Source organism: Rhinoderma darwinii, chromosome 3 (assembly GCF_050947455.1).
Source record: "Rhinoderma darwinii isolate aRhiDar2 chromosome 3, aRhiDar2.hap1, whole genome shotgun sequence".
NCBI classification, from domain to species: Eukaryota; Metazoa; Chordata; class Amphibia; order Anura; family Rhinodermatidae; genus Rhinoderma; species Rhinoderma darwinii.
The window spans coordinates 392950840-392974587 of NC_134689.1; the positions used below are offsets into that span (position 1 = coordinate 392950840).

The 23748-nt window shown below is 39.7% G+C and overlaps 1 protein-coding gene and 1 long non-coding RNA gene across 4 annotated transcripts in view; one reads left to right on the top strand and one right to left on the bottom strand.

Annotated features, from left to right (window-relative positions):
• The window catches only part of S1PR2 (sphingosine-1-phosphate receptor 2), a 58919-nt gene that overhangs the window by 5509 nt on the left and 29662 nt on the right, over nt 1–23748 (bottom strand). For 2 of the 3 annotated variants that reach the window (XM_075858961.1, XM_075858960.1), the window contains 2 exons: nt 15050–15135; nt 13456–13651 (listed from right to left, as the gene is read on the bottom strand). The gene's annotated coding sequence lies outside the window, so the exon portion shown is untranslated. The remainder of the gene's footprint in view (nt 1–13455; nt 13652–15049; nt 15136–23748) is intronic. The other variant, XM_075858962.1, reaches the window with a different exon arrangement.
• The window catches only part of LOC142750135 (uncharacterized), a 127173-nt gene continuing 103568 nt past the window's right edge, over nt 144–23748 (top strand). The window contains exon 1 of the long non-coding RNA XR_012882570.1: nt 144–253. This is a non-coding gene — a long non-coding RNA (uncharacterized LOC142750135). The remainder of the gene's footprint in view (nt 254–23748) is intronic.

Below are 23748 nucleotides of genomic sequence, written 5' to 3' on the forward strand. Positions count from 1 at the left end.
ATCCAGGAGCAGAATCCAGTGCCACAGAGGGATTCTGCTTCTTCAGGGAGCTACAGTGCATTATGTACAGGAAGAGGGGGTGGGGAGTGCTATCTACAAGGGTGCTGCAAAAAATCTTCTCCTCCTCACACGCACTTCGCGCTGTGAGGAGGAGGAGGAGAGAAAGCACGGCTGTGGCAGTGGTTCAGAGGAGTATCGGGTCACCCCTGGAGTGTTCTCACGGCACCCTGGTTGGGAACCACTGATTTAGATTGTAAGCTCTTATGTGCATGGAATTCTTTACGATTGTATCATTGTATGCTCAATTGTTTTTACTTCCCCAATTGTAAAGCGCAGCAGAATATGTTGGCACTATGCAAAGAGAGATATAAAGATTATTATTATTATTATCTCCCTCAGACCGCTCCTGAGGCAGAGGAAGTTACATGTGAGTGGCCATGGAAGAGCTGTCACTAGAGGGCATTTGCCACTGTTACTGGCAATGTTTTGGGGCACACTAATGCTGGCACTGTTTGATTGCATAGTATGACTGGCACTATCTGTCTGCCACTGTAATTCATTACAAGCAAGATGCAGTTCATGTTATTCAATCAGTAATTGAATAGTCTGCAGGTTCTGCAGCAGCTGAGCTTTGTATTATAAGGATTTATGTACCTTCTACTATACATTATTAAAGTGGTATTCCCGAATCAGACATTAATGGCAGGATATGCCATAAATGTCTGATAGATGCGGGTCCCAGCTTTGAGACTGGCACCTATATCGAGAACGGGGGTCAACCAACTCCCATGTTCCCTGGCCTCTCTAGTAGTCTCTGTCTGGAATCGGCATCTTGTGACTGCCGCACCAGGCAACATGGGAGTTAGGTGACCCCTGTTCTCAATATAGGTGCGGGTCTCATAGCTGGGACCCGCATTTATCAGACATTTATGGCATATCATGTGGATATGCCATAAAAGTTAAAGTTGGAAATACCCCTTTAAGAATATTAGAAGCCACTTGTAAAAAATGAGTCTGCCTGTGGCCTTGTGCTTTTATATTGTCATTGAACTCCTTGCTCACGTGTAATATTTTCAGAATTTACAGAAAGAAGGTATATTATCCCATATAGAATTAAAAGGGTTGTTTAGGATTAGAAAAAAAAAAATCCACTTTTTTTTTTAGAAACAGCGCCACTCCTGTCCACAGGTTGTGTCTGGTATTACAGCTCAACTTTTTTCAAGCGAATGTAATGGAGCTACTCTACCAGACACAACCATAGAAAAGAAGCAGACTCTCTATATCTAATCCTGGACAACCTTTTTAATGTTTTATCCAGACCCCTGTCTGCAACAGAGACAGATATTGGAAATGCGGTATAGCCAACACGTAGGCGGTGGAACTCATCGTATTCACATCTGTCCATTTATTCCACTGTTCTAGGAAGGAATGGTCCGCTTAGCAACAAGAAGCTTGTGCTGTCACAATGGTTATTGCAAATATGACATTCATTAGAAATGAAGCCACGAGCTACAAAACATAAAATAACTGAACACAACTAAGTTAAATTCTTGAAATGCCAACATATTATATTACTTTATATTTAATAGTGTATAATAAATATGTCCAAAACTCTGTGCTGACTAATTTCATAATTATCTTTATAGGGGTGAGGCTCTATTTTTCTGTTAAGGACCGCCAAATCCCCAACTTCTCGTCAGACAGACATAGGCCCAGACTTACTAAGAGTGGCGTTTCATACGCCAGTTCCTAGACTGAAGCTTGTCGGAGTATGATACAACAAATTTATTAAGAGGCACACTCCATTCTACAAAGCCCCGCCCACTTCTTTTAAAATGTGTCAAAAGCGGTGTAAAAGGCAAAAAAGTTGCAAATGTTTGAACAAAACGTGTATGCCAAAATTTGCGGCTTTTAATCCGCTACTAAAGTGGTGTTAACCACTTAATACATTCCCCCAATAAAGTTACATAATAACATTAAAGCTGCCTCTAAATACCACTAGAGGGAGCTCATTAAAGACAGATTTTTACAGCTATTGTAAAAGCAACAGGGACAAGCGCCAGTCCCTGCTGACATCATTGAACCTCCAATGGAGAAAAGCCTATGAGATATAGGGAGAGGTTATATGGAGTAATAGGAGGAGATATAGGGAGAGGTTATATGGAGTAATAGGAGGAGATGTAGGGAGAGGTTATATGGAGTAATAGGAGGAGATATAGGGAGAGGTTATATGGAGTAATAGGAGGAGATATAGGGAGAGGATATATGGAGTAATAGGAGAAGATATAGGGAGAGGTTATATGGAGTAATAGGAGGAGATAAAGGGAGAGGTTATATGTAGTAATAGGAGGAGATATAGGGAGAGGTTATATGTAGTAATAGGAGGAGAAATAGGGGAGATTATATGGAGTAATAGAAGGAGATATAGGGAGAGGATATATGGAGTAATAGGAGGACATATAGGGAGAGGTTATATGTAGTAATAGGAGGAGATATAGGGAGAGGATATATGGAGTAATAGGAGGAGATATAGGGAGAGGTTATATGTAGTAATAGGAGGAGATATAGGAGATGTTATATGTAGTAATAGGAGGAGATATAGGGAGATGTTATATGTAGTAATAGGAGGAGATATAAGGAGAGGATATATGGAGTAATAGGAGGAGATATAGGGAGATGTTATATGAAGTAATAGGAGGAGATATAGGGAGAGGATTTATGGAGTAATAGGAGGAGATATAGGGAGAGGTTATATGTAGTAATAGGAGGAGATATAAGGAGAGGATATATGTAGTAATAGGAGATATAGGGAGATGATATATGGAGTAATAGGAGGAGATATAGGGAGAGGTTAGATTGAGTAATAGGAGGAGATATAGGGAGAGGTTATATGGAATAATAGGAGGAGATATAGGGAGAGGTTATATGGAGTAATAGAAGGAGATATAGGGAGAGGTTATATGGAGTAATAGAAGGAGATATAGGGAGAGGATTTATGGAGTAATAGGAGGCGATATAGGGAGAGGTTATATGTAGTAATGGAGATATAGGGAGATGATATATGGAGTAATAGGAGGAGATATAGGGAGAGGTTATATGTAGTAATGGAGATATAGGGAGAAGATATATGGAGTAATAGGAGGAGATATAGGAGATGTTATATGGAGTAATAGGAGGAGATATAGGGAGAGGTTATATGGAGTAATAGGAGGAGATATAGGGAGAGGTTATATGTAGTAATAGGAGGAGATATAGGGAGAGGTTATATGTAGTAATAGGAGGAGATATAGGGAGAGGATATATGTAGTAATAGGAGGAGATATAGGGAGAGGATATATGGAGTAATAGGAGGAGATATAGGGAGAGGTTATATGGAGTAATAGGAGGAGATATAGGGAGAGGTTATATGGAGTAATAGGAGGAGATATAGGGAGAGGTTATATGTAGTAATAGGAGGAGATATAGGGAGAGGTTATATGTAGTAATAGGAGGAGATATAGGGAGATTATATGGAGTAATAGGAGGAGATATAGGGAGATGTTATATGGAGTAATAGGAGGAGATATAGGGAGAGGTTATATGTAATAATAGGAGGAGATATAGGGAGATGTTATATGTAGTAATAGGAGGAGATATAGGGAGATGTTACATGTAGTAATAGGAGGAGATGTAGGGAGATGTTATATGGAGTAATAGCAGGAGATATAGGGAGAGGTTATATGGAGTAATAGGAGGAGATATAGGGAGAGGTTATATGTAGTAATAGGAGGAGATATAGGGAGATTATATGGAGTAATAGGAGGAGATATAGGGAGATGTTATATGGAGTAATAGGAGGAGATATAGGGAGAGGTTATATGTAATAATAGGAGGAGATATAGGGAGATGTTATATGTAGTAATAGGAGGAGATATAGGGAGATGTTATATGTAGTAATAGGAGGAGATATAGGGAGAGGTTATATGGAGTAATAAGAGGAGATATAAGGAGAGTTTATATGGAGTAATAGGATGAGATATAGGTAGAGGTTATATGGCATAATAGGAGGAGATATAGGGAGAGGTTATATGGAGTAATAGGAGGAGATATAGGGAGAGGTTATATGGAGTAATAGGAGGAGATATAGCAAGATGTTATATGGAGTAATAGGAGGAGATATAGGGAGAGGTTATATGTAGTAATAGGAGGAGATATAGGGAGATGTTATATTAAGTAATAGGAGGAGATATAGGGAGATGCTATATGGAGTAATAGGAGGAGATATAGGGAGAGGTTATATGGAGTAATAGAAGGAGATATAGGGAGAGGTTATGTGGAGTAATAGGAGGAGATATAGGGAGAGGTTATATGGAGTAATAGGAGGAGATATAGGGAGATGTTATATGGAGTAATAGGAGGAGATATAGGGAGAGGTTATATGGAGTAATAGAAGGAGATATAGGGAGATGTTATATGGAGTAATAGGAGGAGATATAGGGAGAGGTTATATGGAGTAATAGAAGGAGATATAGGGAGATGTTATATGGAGTAATAGGAGGAGATATAGGGAGAGGTTATATGGAGTAATAGGAGGAGATATAGGGAGAGGTTATATGGAGTAATAGGAGGAGATATAGGGAGAGGTTATATGGAGTAATAGGAGGAGATATAGGGAGATGTTATATGGAGTAATAGGAGGAGATATAGGGAGATGTTATATGGAGTAATAGGAGGAGATATAGGGAGAGGTTATATGGAGTAATAGGAGGAGATATAGGGAGATGTTATATGGAGTAATAGGAGGAGATCTAGGGAGAGGTTATATGGAGTAATAGGAGGAGATATAGGGAGATGTTATATGGAGTAATAGGAGGAGATATAGGGAGATGTTATATGGAGTAATAGGAAAAGATATAGGGAGAGGATATATGGAGTAACAGGAGGAGATATAGGGAGAAGTTATATGTAGTAATAGGGGTAGATATAGGTAGAGGTTATATTGAGTAATAGGAGAAGATATATAGAGAGGTTATATGGAGTAATAGGAGGAGATATATGGAGTAGTAATAATAGGAGGAGATATATGGAGTAGTAATAACAGGAGGAGATATATGGAGTAGTAATAATAGGAGGAGATATATGGAGCAGTAATAATAGGAGGAGATATATGGAGTAGTAATAATAGGAGAAAATATATGGAGTAGTAATAATAGGAGGAGATATATGGAGTGGTAATACTAGGAGGAGATATATAGAGTAGTAATAATAGGAGGAGATATATGGAGTAGTAATAATAGGAGGAGATATATGGAGTAGTAATAATAGGAGGAGATATATGGAGTAGTAATAAAAGGAGGAGATATATGGAGTAGTAATAATAGGAGGAGATATATGGAGTAGTAATAATAGGAGATATATGGAGTAGTAATAATAGGAGGAGATATATGGAGTAGTAATAATAGGAGGAGATATATGGAGTAGTAATAATAGGAGATATATGGAGCAGTAATAATAGGAGGAGATATATGGAGTGGTAATAATAGGAGGAGATATATGGAGTGGTAATAATAGGAGGAGATATATGGAGTAGTAATAATAGGAGGAGATATATGGAGTGGTAATAATAGGAGGAGATATATGGAGTAGTAATAATAGGAGATATATGGAGTAGTAATAATAGGAGGAGATATATGGAGTAGTAATAATAGGAGGAGATATATGGAGTAGTAATAATAGGAGATATATGGAGCAGTAATAATAGGAGGAGATATATGGAGTGGTAATAATAGGAGGAGATATATGGAGTGGTAATAATAGGAGGAGATATATGGAGTGGTAATAATAGGAGGAGATATATGGAGTGGTAATAATAGGAGGAGATATATGGAGTAGTAATAATAGGAGGAGATATATGGGGTAGTAATAATAGGAGGAGATATATGGAGTAGTAATAATAGGAGGAGATATATGGAGCAGTAATAATAGGAGGAGATATATGGAGTAGTAATAATAGGAGGAGATATATGGAGCGGTAATAATAGGAGGAGATATATGGAGTGGTAATAATAGGAGGAGATATATGGAGTAGTAATAATAGGAGGAGATATATGGAGCAGTAATAATAGGAGGAGATATATGGAGCAGTAATAATAGGAGGAGATATATGGAATAGTAATAATAGGAGGAGATATATGGAGTAGTAATAATAGGAGGAGATATATGGAGTAGTAATAATAGGAGGAGATATATGGAGTAGTAATAATAGGAGGAGATATATGGAGTAGTAATAATAGGAGGAGATATATGGATTAGTAATAATAGGAGATATATGGAGTAGTAATAATAGGAGGAGATATATGGAGTAGTAATAATAGGAGGAGATATATGGAGTAGTAATAATAGGAGATATATGGAGCAGTAATAATAGGAGGAGATATATGGAGTGGTAATAATAGGAGGAGATATATGGAGTGGTAATAATAGGAGGAGATATATGGAGTAGTAATAATAGGAGGAGATATATGGAGTGGTAATAATAGGAGGAGATATATGGAGTAGTAATAATAGGAGGAGATATATGGGGTAGTAATAATAGGAGGAGATATATGGAGCAGTAATAATAGGAGGAGATATATGGAGTAGTAATAATAGGAGATATATGGAATAGTAATAATAGGAGGAGATATATGGAGTAGTAATAATAGGAGGAGATATATGGAGTAGTAATAATAGGAGGAGATATATGGAGTAGTAATAATAGGAGGAGATATATGGAGTAGTAATAATAGGAGGAGATATATGGATTAGTAATGGTAGGAGGAGATATATGGAGTAGTAATAATAGGAGGAGATATATGGAGTAGTAATAATAGGAGGAGATATATGGAGTAGTAATAATAGGAGGAGATATATGGAGCAGTAATAATAGGAGGAGATATATGGAGTAGTAATAATAGGAGATATATGGAGTAGTAATAATAGGAGGAGATATATGGAGTAGTAATAATAGGAGGAGATATATGGAGTAGTAATAATAGGAGGAGATATATGGAGTAGTAATAATAGGAGGAGATATATGGATTAGTAATGGTAGGAGGAGATATATGGAGTAGTAATAATAGGAGGAGATATATGGAGTAGTAATAATAGGAGGAGATATATGGAGTAGTAATAATAGGAGGAGATATATGGAGTGGTAATAATAGGAGGAGATATATGGAGCGGTAATAATAGGAGGAGATATATGGAGTAGTAATAATAGGAGGAGATATATGGAGTGGTAATAATAGGAGGAGATATATGAAGCAGTAATAATAGGAGGAGATATATGGAGTAGTAATAATAGGAGGAGATATATGGAGTAGTAATAATAGGAGGAGATATATGGAGTAGTAATAATAGGAGGAGATATATGGAGTGGTAATAATAGGAGGAGATATATGGAGCGGTAATAATAGGAGGAGATATATGGAGCGGTAATAATAGGAGGAGATATATGGAGCGGTAATAATAGGAGGAGATATATGGAGCAGTAATAATAGGAGGAGATATATGGAGCAGTAATAACAGGAGGAGATATATGGAGTAGTAATAATAGGAGGAGATATATGGAGTAGTAATAATAGGAGGAGATATATGGATTAGAAATAATAGGAGGAGATATATGGAGCAGTAATAATAGGAGGAGATATATGGAGCAGTAATAATAGGAGGAGATATATGGAGTGGTAATAATAGGAGGAGATATATGGAGTGGTAATAATAGGAGGAGATATATGGATTAGTAATAGTAGGAGGAGATATATGGAGTAGTAATAATAGGAGGAGATATATGGAGTAGTAATAATAGGAGGAGATATATGGAGTAGTAATAATAGGATGAGATATATGGAGTAGTAATAATAGGATGAGATATATGGAGTAGTAATAATAGGAGGAGATATATGGAGCAGTAATAATAGGAGGAGATATATGGAGCAGTAATAATAGGAGGAGATATATGGAGTAGTAATAATAGGAGGAGATATATGGATTAGTAATAATAGGAGGAGATATATGGAGCAGTAATAATAGGAGGAGACATATGGAGCAGTAATAATAGGAGGAGATATATGGAGTAGTAATAATAGGATGAGATATATGGAGTAGTAATAATAGGAGGAGATATATGGAGCAGTAATAATAGGAGGAGATATATGGAGTATTAATAATAGGAGGAGATATATGGATTAGTAATAGTAGGAGGAGATATATGGAGTAGTAATAATAGGAGGAAATATATGGAGTAGTAATAATAGGATGAGATATATGGAGTAGTAATAATAGGAGGAGATATATGGAGCAGTAATAATAGGAGGAGATATATGGAGCAGTAATAATAGGAGGAGATATATGGAGTAGTAATAATAGGAGGAGATATATGGAGTAGTAATAATAGGATGAGATATATGGAGTAGTAATAATAGGAGGAGATATATGGATTAGTAATAGTAGGAGGAGATATATGGAGTAGTAATAATAGGAGGAGATATATGGAGTAGTAATAGTAGGAGGAGATATATGGAGTAGTAATAATAGGAGGAGATATATGGAGTAGTAATAATAGGAGATATATGGAATAGTAATAATAGGAGGAGATATATGGAGTAGTAATAATAGGAGGAGATATATGGAGTGGTAATAATAGGAGGAAATATATGGAGTAGTAATAATAGGAGATATATGGAGCAGTAATAATAGGAGGAGATATATGGAGTAGTAATAATAGGAGGAGATATATGGAGTAGTAATAATAGGAGGAGATATATGGACCAGTAATAATAGGAGGAGATATATGGAGTAGTAATAATAGGAGGAGATATATGGAGTAGTAATAATAGGAGGAGATATATGGAGTAGTAATAATAGGAGGAGATATATGGAGCAGTAATAATAGGAGGAGATATATGGAGCAGTAATAATAGGAGGAGATATATGGAGCGGTAATAATAGGAGGAGATATATGGAGCGGTAATAATAGGAGGAGATATATGGAGCAGTAATAATAGGAGGAGATATATGGAGCAGTAATAATAGGAGGAGATATATGGAGTAGTAATAATAGGAGGAGATATATGGAGTAGTAATAATAGGAGGAGATATATGGAGTAGTAATAATAGGAGGAGATATATGGAGTAGTAATAATAGGAGGAGATATATGAAGCAGTAATAATAGGAGGAGATATATGGAGCAGTAATAATAGGAGGAGATATATGGAGCAGTAATAATAGGAGGAGATATATGGAGCGGTAATAATAGGAGGAGATATATGGAGCAGTAATAATAGGAGGAGATATATGGAGCAGTAATAATAGGAGGAGATATATGGAGCGGTAATAATAGGAGGAGATATATGGAGTGGTAATAATAGGAGGAGATATATTGAGTAGTATTAATAGGAGGAGATATATGGAGTAGTAATGGTAGGAGGAGATATATGGAGTAGTAATAATAGGAGGAGATATATGGAGTGGTAATAATAGGAGGAGATATATGGAGTAGTAATAATAGGAGGAGATATATGGAGCAGTAATAATAGGAGGAGATATATGGAGCAGTAATAATAGGAGGAGAGATATGGAGCGGTAATAATAGGAGGAGATATATGGAGCAGTAATAATAGGAGGAGATATATGGAGCAGTAATAATAGGAGGAGATATATGGAGCAGTAATAATAGGAGGAGATATATGGAGCAGTAATAATAGGAGGAGATATATGGAGCAGTAATAATAGGAGGAGATATATGGAGCAGTAATAATAGGAGGAGATATATGGAGCAGTAATAATAGGAGGAGATATATGGAGTAGTAATAATAGGAGGAGATATATGGATTAGTAATAATAGGAGGAGATATATGGAGTAGTAATAATAGGAGGAGATATATGGAGTAGTAATAATAGGAGGAGATATATGGAGTAGTAATAATAGGAGGAGATATATGGAGTAGTAATAATAGGAGGAGATATATGGAGCAGTAATAATAGGAGGAGATATATGGAGCAGTAATAATAGGAGGAGATATATGGAGCAGTAATAATAGGAGGAGATATATGGAGTAGTAATAATAGGAGGAGATATATGGAGCAGTAATAATAGGAGGAGATATATGGAGCAGTAATAATAGGAGGAGATATATGGAGCAGTAATAATAGGAGGAGATATATGGAGTAGTAATAATAGGAGGAGATATATGGATTAGTAATAATAGGAGGAGATATATGGAGTGGTAATAATAGGAGGAGATATATGGAGCAGTAATAATAGGAGGAGATATATGGAGCAGTAATAATAGGAGGAGATATATGGAGCGGTAATAATAGGAGGAGATATATTGAGTAGTATTAATAGGAGGAGATATATGGACCAGTAATAGTAGGAGGAGATATATGGAGTAGTAATAATAGGAGGAGATATATGGAGCAGTAATAATAGGAGGAGATATATGGAGCAGTAATAATAGGAGGAGATATATGGAGCGGTAATAATAGGAGGAGATATATTGAGTAGTATTAATAGGAGGAGATATATGGAGCAGTAATAATAGGAGGAGATATATGGAGCAGTAATAATAGGAGGAGATATATGGAGCGGTAATAATAGGAGGAGATATATTGAGTAGTATTAATAGGAGGAGATATATGGACCAGTAATAGTAGGAGGAGATATATGGAGTAGTAATAATAGGAGGAGATATATGGAGCAGTAATAATAGGAGGAGATATATGGAGCAGTAATAATAGGAGGAGATATATGGAGCAGTAATAATAGGAGGAGATATATGGAGCAGTAATAATAGGAGGAGATATATGGAGCAGTAATAATAGGAGGAGATATATGGAGCGGTAATAATAGGAGGAGATATATTGAGTAGTATTAATAGGAGGAGATATATGGACCAGTAATAGTAGGAGGAGATATATGGAGTAGTAATAATAGGAGGAGATATATGGAGCAGTAATAATAGGATATTCACACAGAAGAAAAAGTATTATGTACATTGTCATTATAATGATTGGCAGGGTGACATACCTGGCAGCTTGTAAGATGTGATGTGAAACTATCTAGTGCTCTCTGTCTGTCTTACTTTGTGTCTGTGGGTGTATGAGCTGCCAGCCCCCGCTACCTGAATTTAGTGGAAATTGACACTACATCATCTAGACTAGACATCCGGGGACTTCCTACATTTCTGGTGAAATCAGGGGCTTCTCGCTTCTCCTTTCTGAGACAGAGATACCCTTTTTATGTATGATCTTATGATGACACATATCTATAAACTGCAGCAGATATAATTCCGTCTATAACACCTGTATACACGTTATGCTATTACTTTAAAAAAAAAAAAAAAAAAGGCTGAGTTTTTTTAGGAGAAGCGGCGGAATTGCTTCTTCTGCATTTAACCCTTAGCTTCCTTTCCTGTGGTTTCCTATTTTGTTTAGCTTTTTCCGTTTTAGCTTATTAAAGTTGTCATCAGGACAGGTTTCTACTAGATTTGGCCATCTATAAGACGATCAAAGTTAAACTAGTGGAGAAGCCAGTAAATGACCAGTAAAGTGCCAGTCAGGGGACCAAAGAAGTCAGCCCCAATTCTGACTCCTTTGAATCATGATTTTCCTGTTTTTAAGGAGTCAGTACTACATGAGAGTGTGGAAGTTGACCCCCATCTTTGCTCGCATTAATGGCTGAGAAGTGTCAAGGAACTTAGTGGAGTATATGGCAAGTTTTTTTCCAAGCCCCAGATTGGCACATTGAAAGGCTGTGTCTTTTTGCGCAATTGTACTCTCCAAATCAGACTATCCCTTATAAAATTCCATATTTTTCCATTTGTAGGTGGTATTTGTTAAGGTAGTGGTCTCCAAACCAAGGCTCTAACTGGTTTGAAACTACAACCCCAACAACCCCAGTAGTAGTTAAAGGGGGTTCTCCACTTTGGACAAACTGTACTTTACAGTAAGCAGATCACAAAGTTTCCCCCTGCTGGGACCCCCAGCAATCAGGTGTAATCTGTGGGGAAACCTGGCAGAAAAGAGACAGCAAAACTTAAATTTACCTGCAGCACCTCCACAGGGGAAATTGAGCATTACACAGTGCTGATTTATTCAGGACAGGTCCTCCAGAGTGAGAGACACTCTTTGTACCCGCTCTTCACTCTGGCCAAGAGACGAGGATCCTGAACTGAGGAACCCCTCCATTAACTCCGAATTCCCTAATAGGGTCTATAAAACTGTTAGTTTTAAACTGGACAACCCCTTTAATGACATTTATTATGTTATACCTCCATGTTGAAGAGTTTGCTACGTGTGACTATAGGCAATAATAACAAACTATATACTATGTCTAATCAAGTACAATCCCCTTTCTTAAAGCAGCTGTATTGAGGATGAGCTGATTGTCAGTGGTCCGTTTTCTGGAGTCCCTGGAAATCAGCTATTATTTCACCTGCAAGTTATTGGTCAACCATGTAAACCATGGTCATGTTGAGGACTCCAGGGCGAGAGCCACTATTTGCAGTGGCTCTCCAGTGTGGCTAATGGGGTAGGGAGGATCCCAAATGGTAGATCCACTCTCTATGATCTTCAAATGGTTTAAAAGGAATATAAACAGAGGTTGTCTGAAGTGGATAGCTCCTTTAACTGTTAGGAAAAGTAGCACTAAGGTAAAAATCTATGGTCTGCGATGTTTTTTTTAATTTGACAGATAATGATGGGTTGTAGCGAAATTTCTGAATTTTAATAGTCATTCCATCCAATGCAAATATATTCCATCAGTTGAGAAATGTAAATGACCTGTTTTAACAATTTAATATCAGTGTTAATGCTACAATCCTACATCATCACAGAGTATACCCCTGTTAGGAAACATCCGTCACTTTAAGGTTGTCATGACTACTAGCCAAGCTTCTGGGTGGCTCTGGTTTTTGGTGCAGAGCCAATCTAATTTCTCTGTCTGCATCCTATCAGGGCCAAGGGTGGAGTATTTGAATCTGTTCAGTCTTCTCATTGTTGCTTGTGATTCTCTTGTGTATGCATGTTCTGATCAAGCTCCTGGTTACACCCTGTATCACTTTGACTGTTTGAACTCTTTGGACTGGACCTCGGCTTTGTCTATGGATTTTCCCTCTGCTCACTGATTTGGAAATTCTCTGCCTGGCTGGTTTAGAACTCTGCAAGTCCTGGTACTCTTCTGTTTTTCGATTTGGACTTTTAGCATCTCCTGGTTGTGAACCCTGCTTGCTGACTACCCCTTTGGCTTGTCTTATTATCCGTTCTGGTATTGCATGCATTACACCTCCTGTCCAACATCGTTTTCTGTAAATGTAACCTGGGTACTATGCAGCAAAATCCAACCTGCCTTGCGGTGGGCTCTGGTGAAGACCCTAGAGTAGCCTTAGACTCTGCTGACCAGAGTGGTGACGGACATGAAGTAGCTGATTTACCTGCACGCTTGATCCAGACTGTCTCCAGCTGCCTTTGGGGAATTACTTGAATAGCAATTCCATAAACTTGCACTCTGGGGATTTGCTTAAATAGTGATTCCCTGACAACCCCATTATGGGCGAATCATTGTATCAATCACTGCAATATATCTTTGCACGTAAAAAGCACCAGTTTTGGCTCCTGACCATAGTGCACCTGTAAGAGGAGTATCAACACATTACTACTGTTTATACTTTTAAGAGGTTGTTTCAACAAGACAATCACTTTCATATTCCCTATTAAGGCAAAAAATTGCTCCTACAGCTATATACTCATGGTCGCCCATTCATTTGAACGTTTCTTGTTGATACAACCCCATTCACAATTCTCCTGGTTGTCGTTAGAATCAGTCCACAAGCTTGTTGACAGACACATCCCTAACAGTTCCCAGAATGCAAATCACCCAGCAAGTACTGTCAAGACATTGGTCTGGCAGGGAATACTGGGAGATATCAGCTGTATAGCCTGCAGGACTGAGCATAATGCCTTATTTACACAAGCATATCCGATTTGCTTTTGCAAATCGGAATGTTTCGTGTCCGTGTGCTTTCCACGTGGCATCCTTTTTTCTCATCCGTTTTTCTCCTCTGCAAGCACTTCCTGGATTTAATGGGCGAGTCTTCTCTGCAAAAATGGACCAGAATAGGACATGCTGTGATTTTCTCACAACGGACACACACTCCGTAAAAAAAACAGATGTGTGAATAGCCCCATTGAATTGCATGGGTCAGTGAGTTGTCCGTTGTTAAAACGGACAGCATATTAACGAGAAATACGTTAGTCTGAATAAGACCTACGTCTATGGGCTCTAAAACAGGCTGCAACTTGGCGTCAATATAAGATTTAGGATACTGAATTTATGTAGACTAAAGAGGTTATTTACAGTGATGTCATCCATATCCTGTTGTGATGTCACAGAAGTGTTTTGTGCTCTCAGATGTCATCCCCTTGCTGTTCGCCCTCCCTCCCACAGCATGCAGTAGCACACATATAGATAGGGAGGAAGAAGCTGTAGCTGCATCCCCCTCCTCCCTATATTTTATTGCTGCAGACAGATTTGGGGGGGGGGGCTGAGGATGATTCTGAACAATTACAGGCAATAGGGTACTACAGGCTTCTGGAAGGTGAGGAAGATGGCAATTTCCCCTAATATATATTACAAAGTTAAATATGTTTTCTTGTACTATTGGTTTATACAAAAATAATATTTAACTATGGGTTCCCTTTATAGACTCCTGATCATTCTTATCTATATGAGATCATTTACAGTGTAGGGAACGGCTTGTATTTGCTGGCTAGGAGGATACAGATCATTTATAGTGCGGAGTAATCCATCTGATATGGTGGTCGAATGCTGTGCAGGAAATGGCTCTGGGTTGCTATATATAAGAACGTAGTTCATGTCTCTAACTTTTTGGATTGTTTACGCTTAGATTTTAACAATTACCATGAACATGAGTCACAAGAAATTATTTTATATAGAAAAGAATGGGCAGCCACAGTCTTATAAAAAAAGGGGTAACATACAAAACAGTCATTGTTCATTGCCTTTACCATAGAAAAACTATTGTGTAAATCTCGAGATCATCATATGTCTTCCCATTCCTCCGAATCTGATTCGTTCTCCCTCCTTTTAGTATCTGTAAAAGAAAAAATTCAAAGGAAAATGGTTCATCTAACTGAATAGTTCAAGAATATGATATAAAACAACTGATAATGTTTTTGCAGTAATATCATTTCTGGCATCTGGGCCCCATGGCAGTAGCCTGTAATGGTCTAACTAAAGGGTGAGGAAGCTGCATCTGGAGCCTAGGGTGCCCAAAAGATTCCTATGCCCCATATGATGAGACCTGTACTGTAAATGATGTGTAATAGTTGTGGGCCCTGCAGCTGTAGGTTACATCTTCTAGTCTTGTTACACCAATGTGTTATAATTGTAGGTTACATTAAAATATGGTATTTAACTTCTGGATCTGTGTGGTTGGCACAATGGGGGCACTGACTGTCACGTATGGTTGCACAGTGTCCCTGTTTATTATGTGGACAGTATGGACTATCACTGGTGGCATTTTGTGTGGACAGTTTAAATGGTATCTATTGAGGAGAGTGGCTAAACCCTATGGGAACTCTGGCTGTTTTTAATGGGGGCACTATGGCTGTCACAATGTGGGCTTTGTGGCTATTACTTTTATGGGAGCACTGTGGTTTAGTTTCTTATGGGGCATTCAAAAAGTGACAAATAAAAAATATACTAAGGCAAACGTGTATATTTTGGGAAGTAGGTGGGGGGTTTGTGCCTATTTTAGATTTCAGAACACTGGAGGTTATTGCACCCCCCGTTATACAGGATGATAAATCGATAAGTACCCTCCAAGATTAACAGATAAAAGACAGAGCCAAATGCAGGGATTACATATATTATAGACACAGGTACCATTGTATACATGTTAGTTCATAGAATATGTTCAGGCCTCTTGGGCCAGAGAGCGGAAACGACATTTATTGATTGACTTCTGTTTAGTTTAACAAAACGTTTCTGGCGCCCGTTGTGATTTATATGCAGTAAGGGACCATCTATGGAGCCTCCCTATGCTGTGACTTTATAACATAGCCCTTATGTGACATTACAGTGCTCTTCCCCTGTGCCGTTCCACTCTCGGGGCTGTCACTGTGAGTGGTTAAAATACAATAAAACAATTCACTGCGGATACAGAGGGCACAAGGGGACATTTCCGCCACCGGCCGGATCCGTAGTTTGAGTCTGTGAATTGTCCGGATGAAGGAAGGGGTAGAAGAGCAGACACGTCCCCAGTGGGAAGGGTCCCTGCCTGGGAGAGACAGGCGTTAGGTCACATCTGCTCTTGTGTTCTGATCTTCCGCTTGGGGGGGAACAATCTATTTCTGGCTCTCTACAATATCCTCTGTTTCCCAAATCCATTTCCTTGTGGCTTTTCAAGCTGTTTTCCTTTCTGAGAAACGTATATTAGGAGTAGATTCTTGTAGTACCTGGTGGGTTAATATTCTGTCCCTTCTTAATCTTTTCTTGATTTATATTTTTTATGTCTTCGATTCTATATAGTCAATGGGTTAATGTATTTTTTTTGCTATGCTATCTGCATATGATATCTTTATAGCGCTAGTATGTCTATTATGCAGTCATCTTCTACATATAACAATAAGAGGCACTTTTCACGGTCCCAAAAGTCGTGCCTATATCTGTTTCTAGCATACGTGTCTACTCTCCCAGAATTTACGGGAGACTCACAGAAAAAGGGGAGACCTATTGGCCTATTAGAAAAGTACACTGGTCTTCCGGATTATCAGTACATGGGTGGTTCAGTGATGGCAGCAAGCATTTTTCCCTGCTGCCTGCACAGTAGCGCATTCATGCCCTAATTCATGCTGCAATCCCTGTGATCGTTGTGGGGCCCTTTTGCAGAATTTGCATTGTGGCCCGGTAGCCTGATTTGTTAAACTTGTCATTATGTCCTTGCTCTTATACGCCAATGTGTTATGTGCTTTGAAATTTGGTATTTACACTTATAGATATGTGCGACTGGCACAATGGGGGCACTGAATAACTGATGATGTCATAACCAATGCTCAGTTAAGAGAAATGGGGCCCATGGCTGGCACTAATACAGGGTGCATTGTGGCTGGCATTAAAGGGTTTGTCTCATGAAGACAACCTCCATAGAACTTAAGGGTGTGGATCTGGCATCTCTCTAACCCCCAGCGATCAGCTGCTATCACAGGGGCAGCTGTGTCTGGGCATATGTTTCTCCTGCAACAAACATGTCGGGTATGTCAGTGTGCGTATTGGCTCATAAAGGGCATTGTCTTTATTATAGTGAGTACTGTGGCTGGTACTATTTGAGGGGGCGCTGCAGCTGGCACTATTTTAAAGTGTACCTAACTTTTCAGGTGACTTTTCAGAATAAGCTTTTGTATGTGTGTACATGAGGAATAACATTATTTCTGGCCTTTATATGACTTATACTCTGAAATTTTCTCCTTTGCAGGCTTTATCTCTAATTCTGAGTTGTCTCTGAGCTATGAGCGGAGCCGAAATGCTATCATGTCTTCTATACACTGCACACAGAGAAGTGGAGAACACACATATATATATATATATATATATATATATATATATATAAAATCTGCAGCAGCATGGAGGAGATTATACAGCAGCAATGAGCAGTGTAGCTGAGAATCCAGCACTGGGGTGACATGTAAATCTTACCAGCAGCCTGTGTCTTTCTGACTCTGCTCCTGCTTCCTCCCTTTGCTCAGGGGTAATTTCTGAGAAACGTATATTAGGAGTAGATTCTTGTAATACCAGGTGGGTATGGGCAGACTTGTATGGGCAGTGAAGTGACACGCCCCCCCCCCTTCTTCAGCCCGCCAATTTTGCTCTTTAACTAGGAACAGACTTTGTCCACAAGCGCTGGACAGCAGATTACAGGATGGAAGACACCTAGTAGCAGTAACTTCACACAGAATTTGCATGGATAAAACAACTACATTTTAGCAGTAAGTAAATTACAAAGTTGTTTTATATCAGGTATACTATTAGATTAGCGCAAGTTAGTGTCCATTTAAGTTTCACTGTGGCTGGCACCCTTATAGGGCACTTTTTAGAGCCAAATTGACTGGCACTCGTATGGAGGCACTTTGGCTGGCCCTGTTATGTGTTTTTTTTGGAATGCACCAGTCATGATTCCAGGGCATTAGATCGGGCAGCATTTTGAGGGCATGGCCTATATTTTAAAGGACGAAAAACACTCATGGTCTCTGTCAAAAGTCTTTTCTCAAAAGTATGGTTTCTAGTAAGGAGCTTCAATCAGGCTTGTCCTAGATGTGGTGTCTTCGGTCACCATTCCTCTTCAAAGAAGTTTAGGTGGAAAAAACAGTTGCTAACGGGTAACTGCACCACTTTCCCTTGCATTAATTTTGATAAATCTCCACCAATAGTTCTAAGAGTATTTCTGGATTAGTTTCTGGCGCACGGACGGCCAAAGATGTGCCTACGTTTATAAAAGCTGTGTGTCTCTTAATAAATTAGGCACAACTTACTCCACCGCTATTTATTTTAAGACTGGTGTATAATCATAAATTATCACCTACCCACAACATAGGTGTTAATTTTTTAATCGGCGGGGGGCTCCACCGCTGAGACCCCCATCGATTCTGAGAATGGGGGTTCCATACCCCCACATCTTCCTCACTGCGAAAAAGCTTGAATGGAGCGGCGGTCGAGCATGCGCCCTCCGCTCCATTCAATGTCTATGAGAATGACCGAAACAGCCGAGCCCTTTACTCGACTGTTTCTGCCGTTCCAATACACTTTAAATTTAGCAGCAGCGTGCATGCGCGTTCGCCGATCTATTTAATGTCCTTCTCCCTGCGGATAGGTGAAAATTTATGATTCTGGGAAAACCCCTTTAAAATTGGCGTTTCATACGCCATTCTTAAACTAGTGGTGGAGTAAGAGGCGCCTCTTAATAACTTAGGCGCAACTATGGCCATCTGTGCGCCGGAAGCTGTCGTAGATTTGCACTATAATGTAAATTATAGTCAATTTGTTGGGCTGTGCAAGTGCGTGAGTGGCGCAAACGGCTCAAAAGTCGTAAATATTTTGCCAAATTGCGCCGTTTCTGCAGTTTGCGCCTTTTATTCTCTAGAACAAGTCATACTTATTGGCAAGTTGTAGAACTTTTCATTAAAGCAGTAATTAATGTTTATAACCTAAAAACATGTTTAAAGAGGAACTGATGGAAAAACTATTACATTTACCATTAATATCTGATCAGTGGGGGGCTGGCTACTAGGTCACCCCATGCCTACAATGAACATGGCTATATTGCAATTCTGACATAGCAGTGGGTCAGTAGTGGCGCTACTTCAAAAATAAAGTCAAAGTGGGCGCAGCGCCCTCATTCTAGGCATACTGTTTATTCATTGAGTATGCAGTAAGCTCCTAAGCACCCCCTAGTGGTGACTGCAGGCAGAGAGCATTTTATCATTTATCTCTATGTCTATGCAGGGGATTTGGAGCTCTGTATCAGAAAAATGTAGCATTACCGCTATAAAGATATATTCAGAATATTGACCCTAAAAATGATTTTTTATAAAAAGTGGATATTTCCTGTAATATTATTATCCATATTTTAGCTGCTGGGTGCATAAATTAATATAGGGGCAGACTGTGTGGTCTTTTTTTGCAGTCAGTCTTCTTTGTTTCTTTGTGCAGGATTATTATTTGTGGTTTCCCCTCTGCATACACTTAGTTTCAGCTTCGCTATTGCTTCCGGGAATGATAAGATGTGTAAAAATAATATGATGTGTACAGTGGCGCATCAACTACATCTGCATTTACAGCCAAGTGGGTTGTTTCCCTGTCGTCATGGTGTCTACATAAAGCAGACTTGTTGACCTGACTCACTAACTCACAGGTGTTTTTTTTTATTCCCCTGTAATTCGGCGTCCGCCGGCTTTTGATGCTGATTTCGTTTCCTATGTTCTTCTTCAGTGACTTGAGGTTTTAAAACAGGAAGCATTCGTGCTTGTCTTCAGGTCTTATTTCTTATTTTGTGCTGTCTTCAGCATGTTGTGAAAACCAAGCCTGAGTTCACACTTTAAACCACATACACTCAGGACTTTATTTGGAGTTGTTGTCCTTAGCAACCAGCGGCCTACATAAAGAGGGGTCCCCAAAGTAGGGATCAAAATAGGGCCCTCCCTTATGGTGCTGGTGCCTAAATGCATTCCCCATCCTATTTTCATGACCCTTGTGCCTATTCGCTCTCCCATGCTTGCTAATATTACAGTGCCTATGGTTCTCAAATTCAAAGAGGGTGGGACGAACTTTGACTGGACCCTCTCTCTCCATGAGCCCATAGCAGCCACATGGGCTTTCCCTATGGTACGCATGCCCTTGTTAGTAGTCCATCAGATGAGAACATCTCAAATCTATGTTACACCTTCACAATTCCTCTGCACTCCTTTATATTCGTTTGAACCTCAGCTTGCCTTCTTAAAATTAAAGGGTAACTAAACTTTCCAAAAACTTCTGACATGTTATAGTAACATGTCAGAAGTTTTGATCGGTGGGGGTCTGAGCAGTAAGACCACCATCGATCGCTATAACGAAGTGGTAGAAGTGCTCGGGTGAGCCCTGAGCCGCTTAGTTTCTGATCGGCTTAGTTTCTGATCGGCTTTTCTCAGAAAGCCGAGCAGTTGGTGTACGGACTCATAGACTTTCTATTAAGGCCATACACTAACTGTTCGGCTTTCCGAGAAAAGCAGATCAGAAACTAAGGGGCTCAGAGCTCACCCGAGCGATTCTACCACTTTGTTTTAGCGATCGGTGGGGGGTCTCAGTGCTCAGACCCCCACCGATCAAAACTTTTGACATGTCACTATGACGTCAGAAGTTTTTTGAAAGTTTAGTTGCACTTTAAAAACTCCATGCTTCTAAGCCTTTGTATGTCAGCTCTTGTTTAGTTTGATTATCCCATCAAGACAAACCCCGTCCATAATCCAGAGGTGTTACTTGAGACAACTGGGTCCCAATGCAGGATCTGTACCAGGGCTTCTCACTTACCATGTGCCATTTATAAGACTGGTGTCTCTTTATGTGGTAGAGGCCCACTTTGGGTCCCTTAAGGCACCACGACCCAGGTATGACTGCTACTTCTTTACCCTTATAGCTATGCTCCAGCCATAAGCTCTTTTACGGCATAAGGATGGCATAGAGGTAGGGTACCTGCTCGAAGGTTACCCCAAGCTAAAACCTGTATAGCCATGGTCGTCAATCTGTGGCTCTCCAGGTATGGTGAAACTATAACGCCCAACATGCGGAGAGTTGAAGTTCCAATGTAGGTGGAGAGCCACAGGTTGCAGACCACTGCTCTAAAGCTATAAAGAGTATCTCTCTCTATGAAGGAACTGACATGGCAATCATCGCCCATTCATTTATATATTAAATTTTCCCTGTAGTGGCCGTTGCAAAAGAGGAAGTTGGTAGTGCAAGAAATATGATGCAATTTCTTATGTGTGTTTGTTGTTTTAAGATAATTATTGACATGTCATTTGTTTTTTCAAATCTTCAATATAACAAAAGACTTGAAAACTGTTATCCATCAGCCCCTTCATAACCCTCCCCCAAGGCTGTAGGAAAGAAAAACAAATATTTTATCTCCACTTCGCCTACCTATCTGCACAGTAGTTAAACCACTTATCCCTATGCTTAGTGTCACGATGTGTGGGTATGTGGACCCACTGGGCCGTACCGGGATAGCAGCTGGCCAAACAGTGTACCAAGTCAATGTCTATATAGTCCAAGCACAAGGGTACCTGTAGCAGCAGACAGTACTAATACCTAGGCTCAGATGGGACTTTGGCAGCAGACACCAGGCGTGGTGTAACACAGCAGGCATGATCGATGGCAGAACACGACTCCAACTTTCTAAGGCACAGGAACAACGGTAGCACGGGATACAGGATACAGGTAGCAGGTACGGGAACACTAGGAACAGGATAACACTAAGGGACCATTTGGATCATTAACACGGGTAAACACAACAACGCTCAGGCAATGAGTGATAGTCCAGGGTGATCATGGGTTAATTGATGATTATTTTCATGTGTGCGTGCTGGCCCTTTAAGGTCGGGCACGAGCGCGCGCGCGCACCCTACGGACACAACAGAACAGGTCCACGGCTGCGGCCGTCGGGGGGTGAGTAATCACCCCCCGACAGTCCGCGACCATGGACGCTATACTTAGTCATCTTACTTATCTTCTTCCTGTAGTTCCCAAGGGGCACCGGCCGACATGCGGCCGGTACAGCCGAGCACTGATCAACGAAACATCGTTGATCAGCGCTCACTTGCTCCTGTCACACAGAGCTATGGATGGGGACAAGCGGTCGGTACTCCGATCGCCCGTCCCCATCCATTATTATCATGTCGGCAGCGCCTCTCCCTATTTACACAGGGAGGGAGAAGCGCTGCCGACAACGATAATCTTTTACTTTTTTAAAACGATACGACCAGCAAATGATTGTTCATCTGCTGTTCGTTCCCCTGTTTACACAGGACAGTTATCGGCAACGAGCGTCTGCCAGTGTAAAGCCCCTTTAACATCCTATATTAAACTCCAGAGCAACATTCACCATTATGCTAGTTTGCATTGAAAACAGTCAACAGGCTTGTCGACAAACCTACCCCCTAACAGCTGAGCTGAGCTCCAATGATGCAGGGGGAAATTCGTTTTTTCTTACATCAGATTAAGGGCCTGTTCACATCAGCTTTGCCATTCCATTAATGGGTTCCTTTGGAGGTTTCCGTCGGGTTAACCCCTCAACGGAAAGGCAAACTGAAACTTAAGCTTTCGTTTCCCTCACCATTGATCTCAATGGTAACGGAAACGTTGCTAATGGTTTCTGTTTGTTACTGTTGTGACAGGGTTCCGTTGTTCTTGAACCAATAGCGCAGTCGACCTTTAGCAACGTTACCGTCACCATTGAGATCAATAGTGAGGGAAACAGAAGCTATGGTTTTTAGCTTACCTTTCCGTTGAGGGGTTAACCCGACGGAAACCTCCGACAGAACCCCTCAACGGAAGGGCAACACTGATGTGAACACAGCCTTATATACAGTGCCTGTTGTAAAGACAACACTTTCCAGAATGCAAATCACAGAGCAAGCTCTGTGCAGACATTAATCGATCAAGGAAAGCTGGGAGATTTCAGCTCTGAAGCCTGTAGAATTTAGAATGCAACTGGGGAGTATAATAAAGACTGTAAATCAGGATTAGTGCAAGGCAAACAATGTATTTACAAAGTGACTCCACCAACAGAATAGTGAGTTCAGCTCTGGAGTAGAGGATGTAAATCAGGATCGGTACAGGATAATTAATGTAATGTATGTACACAGCAGAATAGTGAATGCAGCTCTGGAATATAATACAGGATGTAACTCAGGATCGGTACAGGATATGCAATGTATGTACACAGTGGCTCAACCAGCAGCATAGTGAGTGCACCTCTGGTGTATAATACAGGATGTAACTCAGAACCGATACAGGATAAGTAATGTAATGTATGTACACAGTGGCTCAACCAGCAGAATAGTGAGTGCAGCTCTGGTGTATAATACAGGATGTAACTCAGAACCTGTACAGGATAAGTAATGTAATGTATGTACACAGTGACTCCACCAGCAGAATAGTGAGTGCAGCTCTGGAGTAT